Source organism: Balaenoptera physalus (genome assembly GCF_965194825.1).
Source record: "Balaenoptera physalus genome assembly, chromosome: 1".
NCBI lineage: Eukaryota > Metazoa > Chordata > Mammalia > Artiodactyla > Balaenopteridae > Balaenoptera > Balaenoptera physalus.
Window position 1 is genome coordinate 107,189,249 of NC_138882.1, and position 16,722 is coordinate 107,205,970.

General features: G+C 38.8%; 1 long non-coding RNA gene and 1 pseudogene across 2 annotated transcripts in view; both read right to left on the minus strand.

The window, feature by feature from the left end:
* The window catches only part of LOC309656546, a 499,488-nt gene that overhangs the window by 370,194 nt on the left and 112,572 nt on the right, over positions 1–16,722 (minus strand). The window lies entirely within an intron of this gene.
* Positions 6,006–16,722, minus strand: part of LOC309640205 — a 47,514-nt pseudogene continuing 36,797 nt past the window's right edge. Inside the window, exon 2 of the transcript XR_014268684.1 lies at positions 6,006–15,460. The product of XR_014268684.1 is annotated as an uncharacterized misc_RNA (transcript). The remainder of the gene's footprint in view (positions 15,461–16,722) is intronic.

The window sequence follows — 16,722 nt, forward strand, 5'->3', positions numbered from 1 at the left end:
CTCAGAGAAGTCGGCCCTGACCCCTATCTAAAAATGCACAATTTTCTCTACACTCCATCTTCTTATACCTACTTAATTTTTCTTTATAGTACTTAAATTAACACCCAACGCATCATTTGTTCGTAATTTGTTTGTCTTCTCCCACCAGAGCGTAAACTCTAGAAGTGAACTGTTTTGTTGGTGGCCCAGAAAAGTCTCTGAGACAGCAGTCACTCAGATATTCGTTGAGTGAATGAATGAAAAATCACAAAAAAATAGTGATATTTCTCCTTAAACACCAAATGATTTTTTTTTGGAAAGTGAATATTCTCTGATTGAAAACCAGTTCTCATGAAAGGCCAAAAAGAAAGAATCAGAACGTCTAAATCTTTAAAGTAAAATCTAGAGCTTTCATAACAGTGTTTATGGACAGCCTCAAACCTCACCTAACACTGACATTGTATCAACTTTACAAGAGGGAGTTTCCACTAAATTACTACTATATTACTAAATTTAGTCAATCCAGTGAAGGAAATCAGTCTTAACTGGTTGTCATTGCATAGAGAAAACAACAGGTTGCTTGGTTATAGTTTTTAACCATTGACCTGACTTCAAGTAAGACAGCATTGAATCTCTAAATGAAAAACCCAGTGGCTCAGAGTTGGCTTATATGTTATCCAATACACAAATATCCAATATTGCATATATGCTAATGCTGAGGATATAAAATCCCTGGCCTTAGCATGCTCACAGTCTAGTAGGGATGACTGAGAAATAAAAAATATGTACCGTCCAGCATCGTAAGTCTTGTCATCAGTGTGTGGTTCCACGTCCCCAGCTGAGCTTGTGCTCCTATGCACCCAGGCTCTGAGAGTTTTCCTTCTTGTAGAGACTACTAGGGCCTGAGCTGTCTAAAACTTGGCCTCAAGTCACTGAAACCTCGACAAGGATGGAAAGAGAGATGGAAAGACTCATTTCAAAACTGCAAGCAATTTTCTGGAGAATTTGACACTCAATATGTATCTGAGTCAGATTTTTCTTTTATTGAAAAACCATCAAAATGGGCCCAACAGTTATGTAAATGAAAAGTTAAAAATCCAAATCAGGAAAGGTCACTTTTGAGAAACTGTGCCATTAGAGAGTGAAACTTCTATTGCCACAAAGTAAGAACAAACAAAAAAAAAACTACTTAGTATCTCCAATTGAATACCTCAGACTCAGCACAACTACAATGGAACGCTTGGTTTCTCCTTCCCCAAAACCCACTGTGCTCCACAGCCACCCCCAGCTCCCTCCCATCTTCCAGTTCTCACCCAGGGTCACCCTTGGTTGCTCCTTTCCTTTACCAACAGATCCAATCCCTCAGCAAGTTCTGGCATCCAATCATCAAAACACATCTGGAATCTGTCCACTTCTTTCTTGTTCCACTGTCCCCCTTGTGTCCAACCTGCCATCACCTCTCACTGTATTACTGCAGTAGCTTCTTCAGCTTCCACTCATGTTCATCTCCAGTCTATTCTCCACTCAGGAACCAGAAGGAGCTTCTTTTCATCTTTTGCTAGGTAATTCCTTTTTTTTTTAATTAATGAACTTTATTTTTTAGAGCAGTTCTAAGTTCGCAGCAAAGTTGAGTGGGTGGTAAAAGGAGTCCCCATATACCCCTTATACCTGCACACACACGACCCCCCCACTGCCAACATCTCCCACCGGAATGGGACATTTGTTACAATCGATGAACCAACATTGACACATCATAATCACCCAAGTCCACAGTTTACATTAAGACTCACTCTTGGTGTTGTACATTCTCTGGTTTTGACAACTATATAAAGATATATCCACCATGATAGTATCATATAGGATAGTTACACTGCCCTAAAAGTCCTCTGTGTTCCTCCTATTCATCGCCCCCTCCCTACTAACCTCTGACAACCACTGCTAGTCTTTTGACTGTCTCCATAGCTTGCCTTTTCCAGAATGTCATAGAGTTGGGATCATACAGTATAGAGCCATTTCAGATTGGCTTCTTTCATTTAGTAATATGAGTTTTAGGTTCTGTCATGTCTTTTAATGGCTTGACAGCTCAGTTACTTTTAGCACTGAATAATATTCCGTAATTTGGATGTACCACAGTTATTTATCCATTCACCACCTAAAGGACATCCAGGTTGCTTCCAAGTTTTGGCAATTATAAATAAAGCTGCTATAGACATCTGTGTGCAGACTTTCGTGTGAATATAACAATTCATTTGGGTAAGTACCAAGGAGCACAATTTTTAGATCACATGTTTAGTTTTGTAAGAAACTATCAAATTGTTTTCCAAAGTGTCGTTTTTGCATTCCCACCAGCAATGAATGAGAGTTCCTATTGCTTCACTTCCTCCTCAACATTTGTTGTCAGTGTTTTGGATTTTGGTCATTCTAATAAGTGTACAGAGGTACCTCACTGTTGTTTTGTAATTCCCTAATGATATATGATGTTAAATATATTTTCACATGCTTATTTGCCATCTGTATGTCTTTTCTGGTGAGGTGTCTGTTCAGGCCTTTGGCCCATTTTTTAATTGAGTTGTTCATTTTCTTATCATTAAGTTTTGTTTTGTTTTGTTTTTTAACATCTTTATTGGAGTATAATTGCTTTACAATGGTGTGTTAGTTCCTGCTTTACAACAAAGTGAATCAGCTATACATATACGTATATCCCCATATCTCCTCCTTCTTGCGTCTCCCTCCCTCCCACCCTCCCTATCCCACCCCTCTAGGTGGTCACAAAGCACCGAACTGATCTCCCTGTGCTATGCGGTTGCTTCCCACTAGCTATCTATTTTACATTTGGTAGTGTATATATGTCCACGCTACTCCCTCACTTCGTCCCAGCCTAAGTGTTTTTGTATATTTTGGATAACAGTGCTTTATCAGATTTGTCTTTTGAAAATATTTTCTCTTAGTCTGTGGCTTATCTACTCATTCCCTTGACAGTGTCAAGAAGTTTTTAATTTTAATGAAGTCCAGTTTCTCCATGTTTTCTCTTGCAGATCCTGCCTTTGGTGTTGTATCTAAAAAGGCATTGTTATACCCAAGGTCACCTAGATTTCCTCTATGTTATCTTCTAGGAGTTTTATAGTTTTGAACTTTACACTTAGGTCTATGATCCATTTTGAGTTAATTGTTGTGAAGGGAGTATGGTCTGTGTCTAGATTCATTATTTTGCATGTTTGACGTCTGGTTGTTTCAACACCATTTGCTAAAAAGACTATCTTTGCTCCATTGTGTTGCCTTTACTTCTTTGTCAAATATCAGTTGAATGTAATTATGTGGGCCTATTTCTGGGCTCTCTATTCTGTTCCACTGATCTATTTGTCTATTCTTTCACCAATACCACACTATCTTGATTACTATAGCTTTATAGTAAGACTTAAAGTTGGGCAGTGTCAATCCTTCAACAGAAGAAGTTTTTAAAAACTTTATTGTGTTTTAAAAACAAATCCTACAAAGGCTTCTTCTTGTCCTTAGAATGAAGTCCAGATATTTAACAAGGCTTCCAAGACCCTCTGCCAACCTCTCCATTTCTATCTTTTCTCCCTCCTTGCTTTTTATTCTGCAGTCATAGGGGACTTCTTTGCTTCTCTACACATGCCTGCTCCTGAACACCTCAAGGCCTTCGCACATGCTGTATCTGTTGTAAGAAATATTCTTTCCAACCTGACACCAGCCCCACCACCCTCTCTGCACCAGGCTAACTCCTTCTTCATGTCCTTTGTGTGCCAGTTTAAACATCACTTCTCAGGGAAGCCTTCCCTGACCCTCTTAACTGGGTCAAGTCCCCATGTTACATGCTGGCATTTCACTTGTATTCTCAGTTTTGGCACATATTAAGTCACAATTGATTGAATCTTTGTGTAGTTGGTCTGCATAATGGGGATATTCTTATTAGATTGTAATCTCTATGAGGCCAGGGATTTTGTCATGCTGTTTATTGTGGTCTCGCTGGCACAATGCCTGGTGCACAGCAAGGTGTCAATAACTGCTAGTTGTGCAAGTGAGTAAAACCTCTAGCCCATATGTACATAATCACATATACATCGGAACAATACAAGTATGTTTCAGATGAGATCTGTCAATCTTTTCAATACTAGAATTCATTCACAAGGATATATAATATTCTTGTAATTAGGTAACATAAAAAAATTTATTCTGGCTTTCTTGTGTGTAAAATGACTACAGCTATAACAAAAAGTATGATAATATTCCTTTCTTTTTTCTCTGAAGTAGATATTCTGCAAAGAAGAAAATTATTCCCAATTCTCATGCTATTATTAGACCTCTTGGGCCTCCTAGGAAACAGTACATGAAGAGCCCACCAGCAAGCCTTTTGTTAATTATCTAAGAAGCAGGGCTCCAGCTGCTACTTAGGTGATATTTTTGCCTATGGAGACAGATAAAGAAACTAGTTGGTGGAGAATGATTTTCTTTGTTCTGACTCTTTAATACCTTCTGTATTTTCCTCAGACAAATAAACGTATAATCCTCAACAAGTTAACTGATCTTTGGAATGTGGGCACCACTGACTTGTATTTTTAATAAGGATTAAACTTAAGTAGGTATTATATTAAAAAGAAGTTTTAGAGGAAACTTTTAAGTTTTATTAAATATTGTAAATGACTTTTTGAACTATGAACTGAGAAAGGAGAGGCTCAGCCAGCCTCTTGGAATTGTTCTTCGAATGGAAGTGGGAATAGGTTCCAGTAGGGCTCAAATCTTGTGCAAATTCTACAAATAGCAGAGAATGTGGTCCTGTAGTATATGTTCTTTTTAAAGACTATCTTTAGCTGAACTCATGGACATGGAGAGTAAAATTGTGGTTACCAGAACTTGGGGGAATGGGGAGATGTTGTTAATGGATACAAACTGGCAACCTGAAGATGAATAAGTCCTGGAGATCTAATGCACAGTGTAGTGATTATAGTTAACAATACTATATTATAAACCTCAGAGTTGCTTAGAGACTAGATCTTAAATGTTCTCACCACAAAAAAAAAAAAATGATAATTATGTGACATGAGAGAGGTGTTAGCTAACTCTACTGTGGTAAGCAATATATATTGCAATATACAAATGTAGGAAACCAACACACTGTACACCTTAAACTTACAAAGTGTTAAATGTCAATTATGTCTTATTTTTTTAAAAAAAACCTATCTTCAATAAGGAAATATTATGTTAAAACTTCAATTTAGCAGCACTTTAAATAACTTCTAAAAATGTTTCTATAATTGAGGCGTGGTTAGAGATAGAATGACTTTTATTAAGATATTGTATTCATTCTTTAGTCCATTCATCAAATATTTGTTTAAAACCAAAAATGAACCATGTCTGAGAATTCCCTGGTGGCCAGTGGTTAGGACGTGGTGCTTTCACTGCTATGGGCCTGAGTTCAGTCCCTGGTTGGTGAACTAAGATCCCACAAGACGTGTGATGTGGCCAAAAAAAAATAAAAAGCACCATGTCCAGTTCAAGGTACTTGGGATATACCTCATGAATAAAGCAGAAAAAGATTCTTGCCCCTGTGGAGATTATATTCTAACAAGGGAGACATCCAATTAACCATCAATATAATAAGTAAATTATGTAGTATTAATCCATTAAAAATATTTATTGAATATTTAAAAGCCTAGCAGTAAACAAACCAGACAAAGATCTCTATCCCTGTGCGTTCCACTTTCTAACAAGGGGAGATAGACAGCAAACATAATAAATAAGTAAATTATATAGCACATTAGAAATAGTTAAAACTAATAAATCTAAATCCAAAACAGAGGAAATGGTTGAAATATATTTTCTTTTTATTAAAATAAATTTATTTACTTTATTTATTTATTTTTGGCTGCATTGGGTCTTCATTGCCGCACACGGGCTTTCTCTAGTTGTGGTGAGTGGGGTGATACTCTTCGTTTCAATGCACGGGCTTCTCATTGCGGTGGCTTCTCTTGCTGTGGAGCAAGGGCTCTAGGTGCGCAGGCTTCAGTAGTTGTGGCTCATGGGCTACAGAGTACAGGCTTGGTAGTTGTGGCGCATGGGCTTACTTGCTCCGCGGCATGCGGGCTCTTACCCGACCAAGGATCGAACCCGTGTCCCCCGCAATGGCAGGTGGATTGTTAACCACTGCGCCACCAGGGAAGTCCTGAAATATATTTTCTTTCCTTCCAAAAATTTCAAAGCTTCTGCATACTATGAAAGAAAAAAACATTCACTTTTTAAAGAAATTTTCTGCAAAAATGTATGTGGTGATAAGATGTCTTTTATTAATAACAGGTATATTCATTCAGTCATTGGTCCATTTATTTCAAAATTATGTATCAAGGGCTTATTTGGTACAGAAGATGGCAGCAACAATATAGACACAATCCCTGTCCTCATGGGCAAATATTTTATATTCATACCAAAATTTCATGGAGAAGGCGTGGATCTGAAAAAGCATGAGTCTGCATAGCACATTTACCCTAAAGTTAATAACTACTTCTCTCCTGTTTGTTTTGTCAATTGAAAAGCTCCTGAAATCCAAAACATTGTTTCTAACTGGAGGGCTGGATATAGGTAACAGTCTTTACTGCTGCCAAAATTATTTCATTTTCACTGTGACAAGGAAACCTTTGCTACCCCTTATGGAAGATGTGTTAACTGAATCTTGAAGAAGGTGCAGGGAAAGCTGTTCCTTCCTGCACACTCCTCAGGCAGGCAATCCGGGCGAAGAAACTGTGGTTTCTACGAGAATTTCAAGAACCACCTCTGTGGCCTCCTTTCAACCCTAGGTTCATGTCACAATCTTAATGTTCCAATGTCCAAATTAGAGAAGTTATTTTAAGGAAGAAAATGTACCATATCCAATATCTTAATATGTTATAAAATGCTCCAAAGATTTTTGTGGTAGAATCTGTTCTTTTTGCTTCCCCCTTCCCCCAATCTTAGCACCCCACTTTTCCTCTGGCAAACCACCCACTTCATTCCACATGCCAGGACTGCCAATCAACCGACCCAACTCCTTTGGCCAACCAGTGTGCCTGGGACCTGAGCCAGGCCAGGCTGATTCTCCTGGGATTTGAATCTTGAGCAGGGTGACTCAAGGTCAGAAAATATTTGTAGCCAGGACTTTCTGATGGTGGAGCCCTGAAGAAACCATCCCTTCTTTCCTGCCATCTAGATCACCAAGCTTAACTGAACATCCCCATATATCCTTCCAGTATAATTCCCTTTTACTTAAATATGCCTACATTGACTGCTGTTGCTTGTGCCCAAAGAATCCTAATATACTTACCCATATAAATAGATTGGAGAATGTAATAAATAATTATCAGACCTTTAAAAATGCATTTGTTGAGACTGACAAAGATGAGAATTAATTTTGTTTTTCCTTGAGTCATCCAAAAGTTCACTCCCCAGGGCACAAAAACACAGTTTAAATATATACTCAAACAGCATAACTTTTCTTAATGTATTGAGAAAAACTGTATTCTTAAAAAAACACATTATTTTATTTATTTATTTTTTAAAAACCATTATTTTAAAAAAGGAATTATAAATATACTGGCCTTTTAATGTAAAACTGTTAATGTTCAAATAAATTCTGCAATGCATATAAACTCCAGCTTCCAAAATGAGATTCTTAGAGCAGAAATAAAATGAATCACTGCAATAGCTGCCTTTGGGAGCTACTGCCATAGTCCCTTCACTAAAAAAGGCCATATATGTATATATGTGTGTATAGACACACATATATTTACATCTGTACAAAAACAATATCTACTTATTCTACTTTTAGGCACCCATTCCTTGAAGATGTAGAGTTTAATTATGATTGGAAATCTTTCCATTCTGATAATTACTCAGCTTTGTCACCCCTTCCTAATTTATAAAGAGGAAGCAAATCAGATCCAGGTGCACCTTAATCAACATAACCTTGCTCACTGGCTTCTCATTTTTTAATTTCTGGCTGGCACAATGTTTAGATGAATCAGATAAGTTTTGCAAACTTCAGAATATAGTGTTGATTGTGAAAATGTGGACAAATAATAATAAGTACCACTAATTTGATGACTTTTTTTTTTTTCTAATTTTGGCTGCGCCGGCTCTTAGGTGCGGCATGTGGGATCTTTTAGCTGCAACATGCAGGATCTTAGCTGTGGCATGCGGGCTCTTAGTTGCGGCATGCGGGCTCTTAGTTGCGGCATGCGGACTTCTCAGTTGCTGTGAGATCTAGTTCCCCGAACCAGGGATCGAACCCGGGCCCCCTGCATTGGGAGTGCAGAGTCTGACCCACTGGACCACCAGGGAAGTCCCTGATGACATATTTTTATAGATAGTGTTTTATAGTTTTCAAATATTTTTGAATACTGTACCCATGAGGTTCTGAGGAAAAAAACAGAATTTGCTCAGAAGATTCAATGAAAAGAGTTTAATGAAGGGACTACTTACAGAGGTTGTAGAGAGGTTATAGAGCAAACAAGGGATGTTGAGGCCACCAGAGACTAGCGAGAGCAGAAAGCCGTTACTTCCTCTAGAGCCTAACGTCTAAAAGATGAAAACAGCATTACCAGAGCCCCATGGAAAGTTAAGAGCCAAGGAAGAGGGGTCACCCTGCTGATGCCACCGATGTAGTATGGAAGCTGTGAGAGAAGGCAGAATTATCTTGCTCCTTCTTCCCACCTTCTGATCTACTGAACCAGAAGCCAGATGGCAAGGGGGTCCTGGCAATGGAGTTAGTAGGAGACAGCAAATCCTTAGGGCACAGAGAAAGCAGAGGAGGGGGGGAAATGTGTCTGGGGGAAAATCCGGAGAATAAGCAACCACATATATTAACTCAGAATAGAACAGGCTCAAGAGAGATTAAGTGCCTGATTAAATTGACACAACTCATAATCCCTGATCTGAGACTTAAATACAAGTTTCCAGACCCACTGAAGCCAGTGTTTTTTCCCAATACACTTAGTTAATGGCTTAGTTGCTGATGATTGAGAAGTATTGTATTGTTTGTGTCAAATATAATATTCTGTTTCAAACTGAGTTACTTCAATGAAGATCCCTAAAGAGGTCCTTTGCTGCATATCCACCATGAGAATTTGGCTCCCAAGGCAGATTGTCCAATGAATCTGGTGAACACAGTGAAGACGACTGTCCTGTGCTGGTGAGGTCAACTGAGAGATATGGGGAGTCGTGGGAGCAATAGAGAGGAACAAGACAGCAAGATGAGGACCCTGATGGCTGTCAGAGGGGAGCATCACCAGTGTGGGTAAGAGCCTGGCCATAGGAGTCAGCCAGCCTGAGTCTGAATCCACTCTCTCTCTCACTATCTGGGGTGTCGGGTAACTAACCTAAGTCTCCATTTGCTCATCTACTGTTGGGGGTAAAAATACCTACCTCAGAGGGTTGATAGGAGGACTAACATACTGCTTATAAAGTGCTTCGTGTGATGCTTGACATAGTAGTTCTAATTAACATTAATATCTACCATTTATTGGGTTTTTGACATGATTTTGCTTTCCATAAAACAGACTTAAGGTAGATCTTAATTCCCCTCATTTTACAGGTATGGAGATTGAGGCTTAGAGGATTACTTACCTACGATCACATAGCTAACACGAGTGTTAAGATCTGAATTTAAAAGCACACGTGTCTACTCCATTATACAGTTCCAGGCAAGACGGGGTTCCAGTAGTTTTCCTGGTGGAAAGCTTTTAAAGTGTGCCTAGACACACTTTTTCTTGAACTTTTCAAGAGAGTTGATGCAATGTGCGCGACACGGGTTACACACCCTTTTCTGGTTATAGCTCTCATCCGCTTGTTGAGTTTGTTGTTCACATTTCAGGGCTAGCTCCTGTGATGTTACTGTTTTTTAAATAAAGCCCAGTGTGCCCTCGAGGACTATGCCTTTCGCCAGGGGATAATTGGCTTGGAATCCTGATGCCATTATTTGTCATCACGTGGAGCTGATTTACGAGGAATATGGCTTTGATGCTTGAGGATTGGCTTTGAGCCAAGAAGTCATTGTTGGGATTGTTGGGGATTCTGGCTGTTTGATGTTAAGATGCAATCTGCTGAGGAGCTGACTCGGCCTATTAATAGGAGTTCAAACACAGTGTCACAAGCTTAACTATGAGGGCCTGGAAAGAGAGGCCTGAATACTAATTCCGAGAGCCAGGAGGTGTTATTGGACAGGACAGTGTGACCTCAACACCACGATAAGAACTCACAAAGGCAACTGAAACATGCCTCTGCACACCCACTCTCACTCAAACGCACTTTTGGGCACTGACACAGCACGGTACGTCACAATTAGGTGTCTGCCTTTCCCACAGGATAGAGATCCTTAGAGGCAGGGATTAGGTCATTAATTCCAAAAGCATTCATCAGGGGTCTCTTGCCACTGCCAGGCATTGTGTGAGGAGCCAGGAGCCTTATTCATCTTTGTACCCAGCATCTCATCCAGAGGCCAGCACATGGCAGGCATTCAGTAAGTGCCATGGGTAAAATATGACTCACTGAGGGGGCTAAACACAAACACTGTGGTCGTGGTCACTTGAATGTGTTTTCTCAAAATATGCTATAATACCCAAGCTTTTTGAATTAGGAAAATCAACCTGTGGCAATTAGACAACTGTTTAATACGTTCCTATTTATCTAGTGGTTAAAGGCTAGAGCATTCCAATTAATTAAATATTTTGTTATGTAATAGAGAAGTCTGTATTTGCCAACATCAAGTATTTTTTTTAAATTATTTTTTGGCTGCGTTGGGTCTTCGTTGCTGTGCGCAGGCTTTCTCTAGTTGCAGTGCTCGAACTTCTCATTGTGGTGGCTTCTCTTGTTGTGGAGCATGGGCTCTAGGTGCCCGGGCTTCCGTAGTTGCAGCACATGAGCTCAGTAGTTGTGGCACGTGGGCCCTAGAGCGCGTGGGCTTCAGTAGTTGTGGCTCACGGGTTCTAGAGCGCAGGCTCAGTAGTTGTGGTGCATGGGCTTAGTTGCTTCTTGGCATGTGGGATCTTCCCAGAAGAGGGCTTGAACCGTGTCCCCTGCATTGGCAGGCAGATTCTTAACCACTGTGCCACCAGGGAAGTCCTGGTAATATCAATTTAAAAATGAACTCAATACCTAAACAAAACATAAATCATTCCTTGATGATTAAAAGGCAATATGTATCTCACAGTTGTCATTAAGGAATCATTTACCATTGCACAAGCTCTATCTGTACATGGGGTTAAGAGCTTGGATTAATAAATACTCTTCCTCTTACTGATATTTATTTTTTATACTCAATTGATAATACATAATTATGATTAGACACCTAGACTACAGTTAATCATTTAAAAAATAATTAAGAAAAAAGAAAAGAACCCTATGTTAAATGAATGTTGTTTGTGAAAGCAACAGAAACTAACTCTGACTAAATTAAATATAAAAGAAATTCATTTGAAAGATAATGATAAACCATCAACAAAATGAAAAGGCAACCTACTGAATGAGAGAAAATATTTGCAAATTATATATCTGATAAGAGGTTAATATCCCAAATATATAAAGAACTCATACAACACAATAGCAAAGAAACAACCCAATCAAAAAATGGACAGAACATTAGACATTTTTCCAAAGAAGACATACAGATGGCCAACAGGTACATGAAAAATGCTCAATGTCACTAATCATTAAGGAAATGTAAATCAAGACTACAGTGAAATAGTACCTCACACCTGTGAGAATGGCTATTATCAAAAAGACAATGAATAACAAGTACTGGCAAGAATGTGGAGAAAAAGGAACCCTTGTGCATTGTTGGTGGGAATGTAATAAATTGGTGCAACCACTATGGAAAACAGTATGGAACTTCATCCAGCAATTCCACTTCTGGTATTTATCCTAAGAAAACAAAAAATACTAAATTGAAAAGATATATTACCCCCATGTTCATTGCAGCATTATTTACAATAACCAAGATATGGAAACAACCTAATTGTCCGTGAAGGGTTGAATGGATAAAGAAAATATACTGTAAATATACGTATATATAGGAATATTATTTAGCCATAAAAAGAAGGAAATCTTGCCATTTTCAACAACAAGGCTGGACCTCAAGGGCATTATGCTAAGTGAAATAAGTCAGACAGAGACAAATACTGTATGATCTCATTTATATGTGGAATCTAAAAAAAGAAGAAAGAAAGAAATAGAAAAACAAACAAACAAAAAACTTATAGATACAGAGAGCAGATTAGTGGTCGCCAGAGGCTGGAGTGTGGGAGAAATGATGGAGGGGCCTCAAAAGGTAAAAGCTTCATAAAATAAATAAATCATGGGGATGTAGTGTACTGGTTGGTGACTATAGTTAATAACACTGTATTGCATATTTGAAAGTTGCTAAGAGAGTAGCTCTTAAAGGTTCTCATCACAAGAAAAAAAAATTTTTTGTAACTATACAAGGTAATAGATGTTAACTAAACTTATTGCGGTGATCATTTGGCAATGTATACAATATTGAATCATGATGTACACCTGAACCAATACAATGTTATATGTTGATTATACTTCAATTTTTAAAAATCAGCCAAAGGAGATTAGACAGCAGAAATCACAGCTGACGTCATTCTACAGGAGCTGTATGGATTTGTTGCCATTGGACCCTGGCCGTCCCACCCTACTGTAAAGAATGTCTAAATGGTTTCTGTATATGGAGCTGGAGTCCACATGGGCTGAACCAAGGTCACAGAACAACAGCCCAGATGCCAGGGCATGCGGGAAGGGAGAATCAGGCCCCCTGAGCTTCTGTAGCAAGAATTTGGGCTCTGACTCTCATAAGCTTATCTATTAAGGGAGTCAAAAGAGGCACTGTCCATTATATAAACTGGGTGATTTTAAAACAAATCCAAGGTATATTGTTTGTTACAATACCTAATTATAAAAAAATAAATGTACAAAAGTATAATGCCATTGGATAAAAATAGAGACGTCAATAAGGGTATGGTAGGTTAAGTAATGCCTCCCCACCAAAGATATCCACATCCTAACCCTTGAAACTTCTGAATATGATGTTTATATGGCAAAAGGGACTCTGCACATGCAATTAGGTTAAGGATCTTGAGATGGGGAGATTAACATGGATTATTTGAGTGGGTCTAATGTAATCACATGGGCCTCTATAAGAAGGAGCTGATGGATCAAATTCAGTACAAGGATATGTGCGGGTGGAAGGAAGAGGCTGGAGAGATGGAAGAGGCCCGGAGCCAAGGAATGCAGGCAGCATTTAGAAGCTGGAAAAAGCAGGAAATAGATTCTCCCCTAGAACGTTCAGAAAAAACCCGACCCTGCTGACACTTGATTTTAACCCCATGAGACCCAATTTTGGACTTCTCACATACGGAATTATGAAAGAATAAATTGTGTTGTTTTAAGCCACTAACTTTGTGGTGACTTATTATAGCAGCCATAGGAAACTACCTCAAAGGGAAGAGGGGAACCCTAGCTATTTAAACTCTTTAGTAAAAAACAGAATTCAGATAAATAGGAGATTTCTGAAAATGGAAGATAGAATACAAAGACACTTCATATGCTTTCATGGCAGTTCTTCAATATTGTCAACACAATATTTAAGTGGCTTACTTTACCTTATTCTATCAGCCAAATTCTTGGATAATGGGATTAACATGGTGGTATTTGGGACACAACTCAAGAGTCCACATGTTTCTATGACCTAGGATTATGCCTACCAGGTACATAAGAGAGTATATCTATTAACAAATAAAAAATGAGGATAAAAATTAGGGAAAAAAAAATGCTCTGTACTATGCTTGTCACCGGGCTTTGATGATCTTTCTAATATTATTAAACTTCTTTTACAGTGGTGAGCTCATAGAATGTACTAGTTTGAGCATGTAAGAGAAACAAAGCAAGAAGGATAAATACTTAAATTTCATATATTTTTAAATAACTCAAAAAGCCATAGAAATTGGGCTTCCTTGGTGGCGCAGTGGTTGAGAGTCTGCCTGCCAATGCGGGGGACACAGGTTCGAGCCCTGGTCAGGGAAGATCCCACATGCCGCGGAACAACTAAGCCCGTGAGCCACAACTACTGAGCCTCCGCGTCTGGAGCCTGTGCTCCGCAACAGGAGAGGCCGCGACAGTGAGAGGCCTGCTCACCACGATGAAGAGTGGCCCCCACTCGCCACAACTGGAGAAAGCCCTCGCACGGAAACAAAGACCCAACACAGCCAAAAATAAATAAATAAATTAATTAATTAATTTTAAAAAAAAGCCATAGAAATTAACAACAAAATTGACCATTAAAAGAGATATAATCTTTTTCAGGCTTCCCTGGTGGCCCAGTGGTTAAGAACCCGCCTGTCAATGCAGGGGACACGGGTTTGAGCCCTGCTCCGGGAAGATCCCACCTGCCACGGAGCAACTACGCCTGTGTGCCACAACTACTGAGCCCACATGCCACAACTACTAAAGCCCGCGTGCCTAGAGTCCACGTTCCGCAACAAGAGAAGCCACCGCAATGAGAAACCCACGCAATGAAGAGTAGCCCCTGCTTGCCGCAACTAGAGAAAGCCCGCACACAGCAACGAAGACCCAACACAGCTAAAAATAAATAAATAAATAAATATTTAAAAGTAAAAATAATAAAATGAAACTGAAATACTGTATTTTTAAAAAATAAATAAATAAAAGAGATATAATCTTTTTCAAAACTATGTTTTTCAATATGTGTATTTTTAAAAAGTTGTATTTAATTAAGCTTTTTTGAAGGAAGAAAACTTCTCATTCTATTATAAAATTCGTTCCCTTTTCCTCCTTTGGCAATCATTACAATTGTTTCTATCCATAAGAATTCTTAGTCATCTTATGATAGCCAGCTTCCCTACCCCCATCCTCTCAAATAGAAACCTGAGATTCTGATTTTTTGTCCAGAGTGATATCAAAACACTGTATCAAAATTAATTGGGTCCCTGAAGGTAAAACATATTTCTGGATGCCAATTGCCTCCCCTCATTTGTCCACATGCCATGGTTATGAGTAAAGATGTCCCAACAGCCTTTTACCACCTGTGGTAGTCGAGTTAGGAGTAAACACTTTAATACTTAAAATAATCCTCTTATCGCAGTGAAGTGACAATAGAGGGCTTAGTTGTTTTAAATTTGAAAAACTATATACAATGAAATACAGTATTCTGTCATACAGAGGTAAAGGAATGAAAAGCATATCAGTAGTACAGATGTATCATATAAAATGAAAATGCTTAGCACTTTTGAAAGAAAATGAACAAGTTGATAGGAAATGTTCCTTATTTTACATTAATGGATTTGTTTTTTGTGTAGAAATCAACTCCAGTTTTCTGCTTTCCTTTCCATAATGGGTAGGTGAGATGAATTAACTTTTTGCTGCTGTTCTTTGAGTTTAACAAGTCCATACCCTCTTCTTTCAGAAACAAATTGGACATCTAATTCAAAGAAAAAATATTTTAAGTTACATTTGATTAAGTCACATAAAACTCACTGAGTTATATAGTGGTTTTAAAGAGTTAAAGTCTAGTGTTAATCTCCCCAAATTGTAAAATTATAAAAGCATCTAATCACATCATTGATAAAAGTCAGAGTTTACAAAGAATAAAACAATTATTCTCATTTCTCTGAGCAAAACTTTACTGAAATAATATTTTGGCTTTTAGTGAATCTTGGAAGGAAGAGCTTAGCTTTCATGGAATTATTATATATTGATGTATTCAGTGAAAATGATTACTTTCTATGGTAGTGGAAAGTACCACTTATATTTTCATGTGATTCAACAGACTTGAACTTCCTAGAATTAGGAACAACTTTTGGCTATGCTGATACTTGCTCTCCAGAGTTGAGAATTACTCTTCATTCCAAAATCAACTAATTGGAGGCAGGTAGTATAGATTAGGAGCATCAGTCGCATTGTGCGGGTGAAGCCTGGAACTGAGTCTTGCTGTGGACAGCCTGTGTATCTGGTGTACCCAGAAGTAGGCCTGGATGCAGGAAGCCTCTGAACTCTAGCATTACCTGAATCCTTGTACTCATGTCTCACTTTCCTTACCTAACCCTCCATCTGCCACCAAGGACTAGAGTTTAATCCTGAATATCAACTTTGCAATTACATATCTTTTATCAATCCTCTCCCTCAATCCTGCCCTCTAGGTCCCTTGACAATTGGGGTGCATCAGGAATTGCCAGAGAGACATGATACTACTGCCCTCCCTGACTTTTAGCACCATTTCCACCTCATCTTCCTTTACCTAGCTTTAGGAGCTATGACAAAGGTCTACAGAAAACCTATTTTAAGTAGAGTAACTTTACAACACCCAATCTGGGTGCTACAGACTGAACTGTGTCCCCCTAAATTCATATGTTGAATTCCTAACTCCTAGTACGTCAGAATGTGACTGTATTTGGAGAGAAGACCTTCAGAGAGGTCATTAAGTTAAAATGAGGCCCTTAGGGTGGGCCTTAATCTAATCTGACTGGTGTTCTTAAGAGGAGATTAGGACACAGGGAGAGACACCAGAGATACACACCCACAGAGAGAAGACCACGTGAGCACACAGGAGGCCATCTGCAAGCCAAGGAGATGGGCCTCAGGAAAGACCAAACCTGCCTACACCTTGATTTTGGACTTCCAGCCTCCAGAACTGTAGGAAAATTAATTTCTGTTGTTTGAGCAACCTCAGTGTCTGCTGGTATT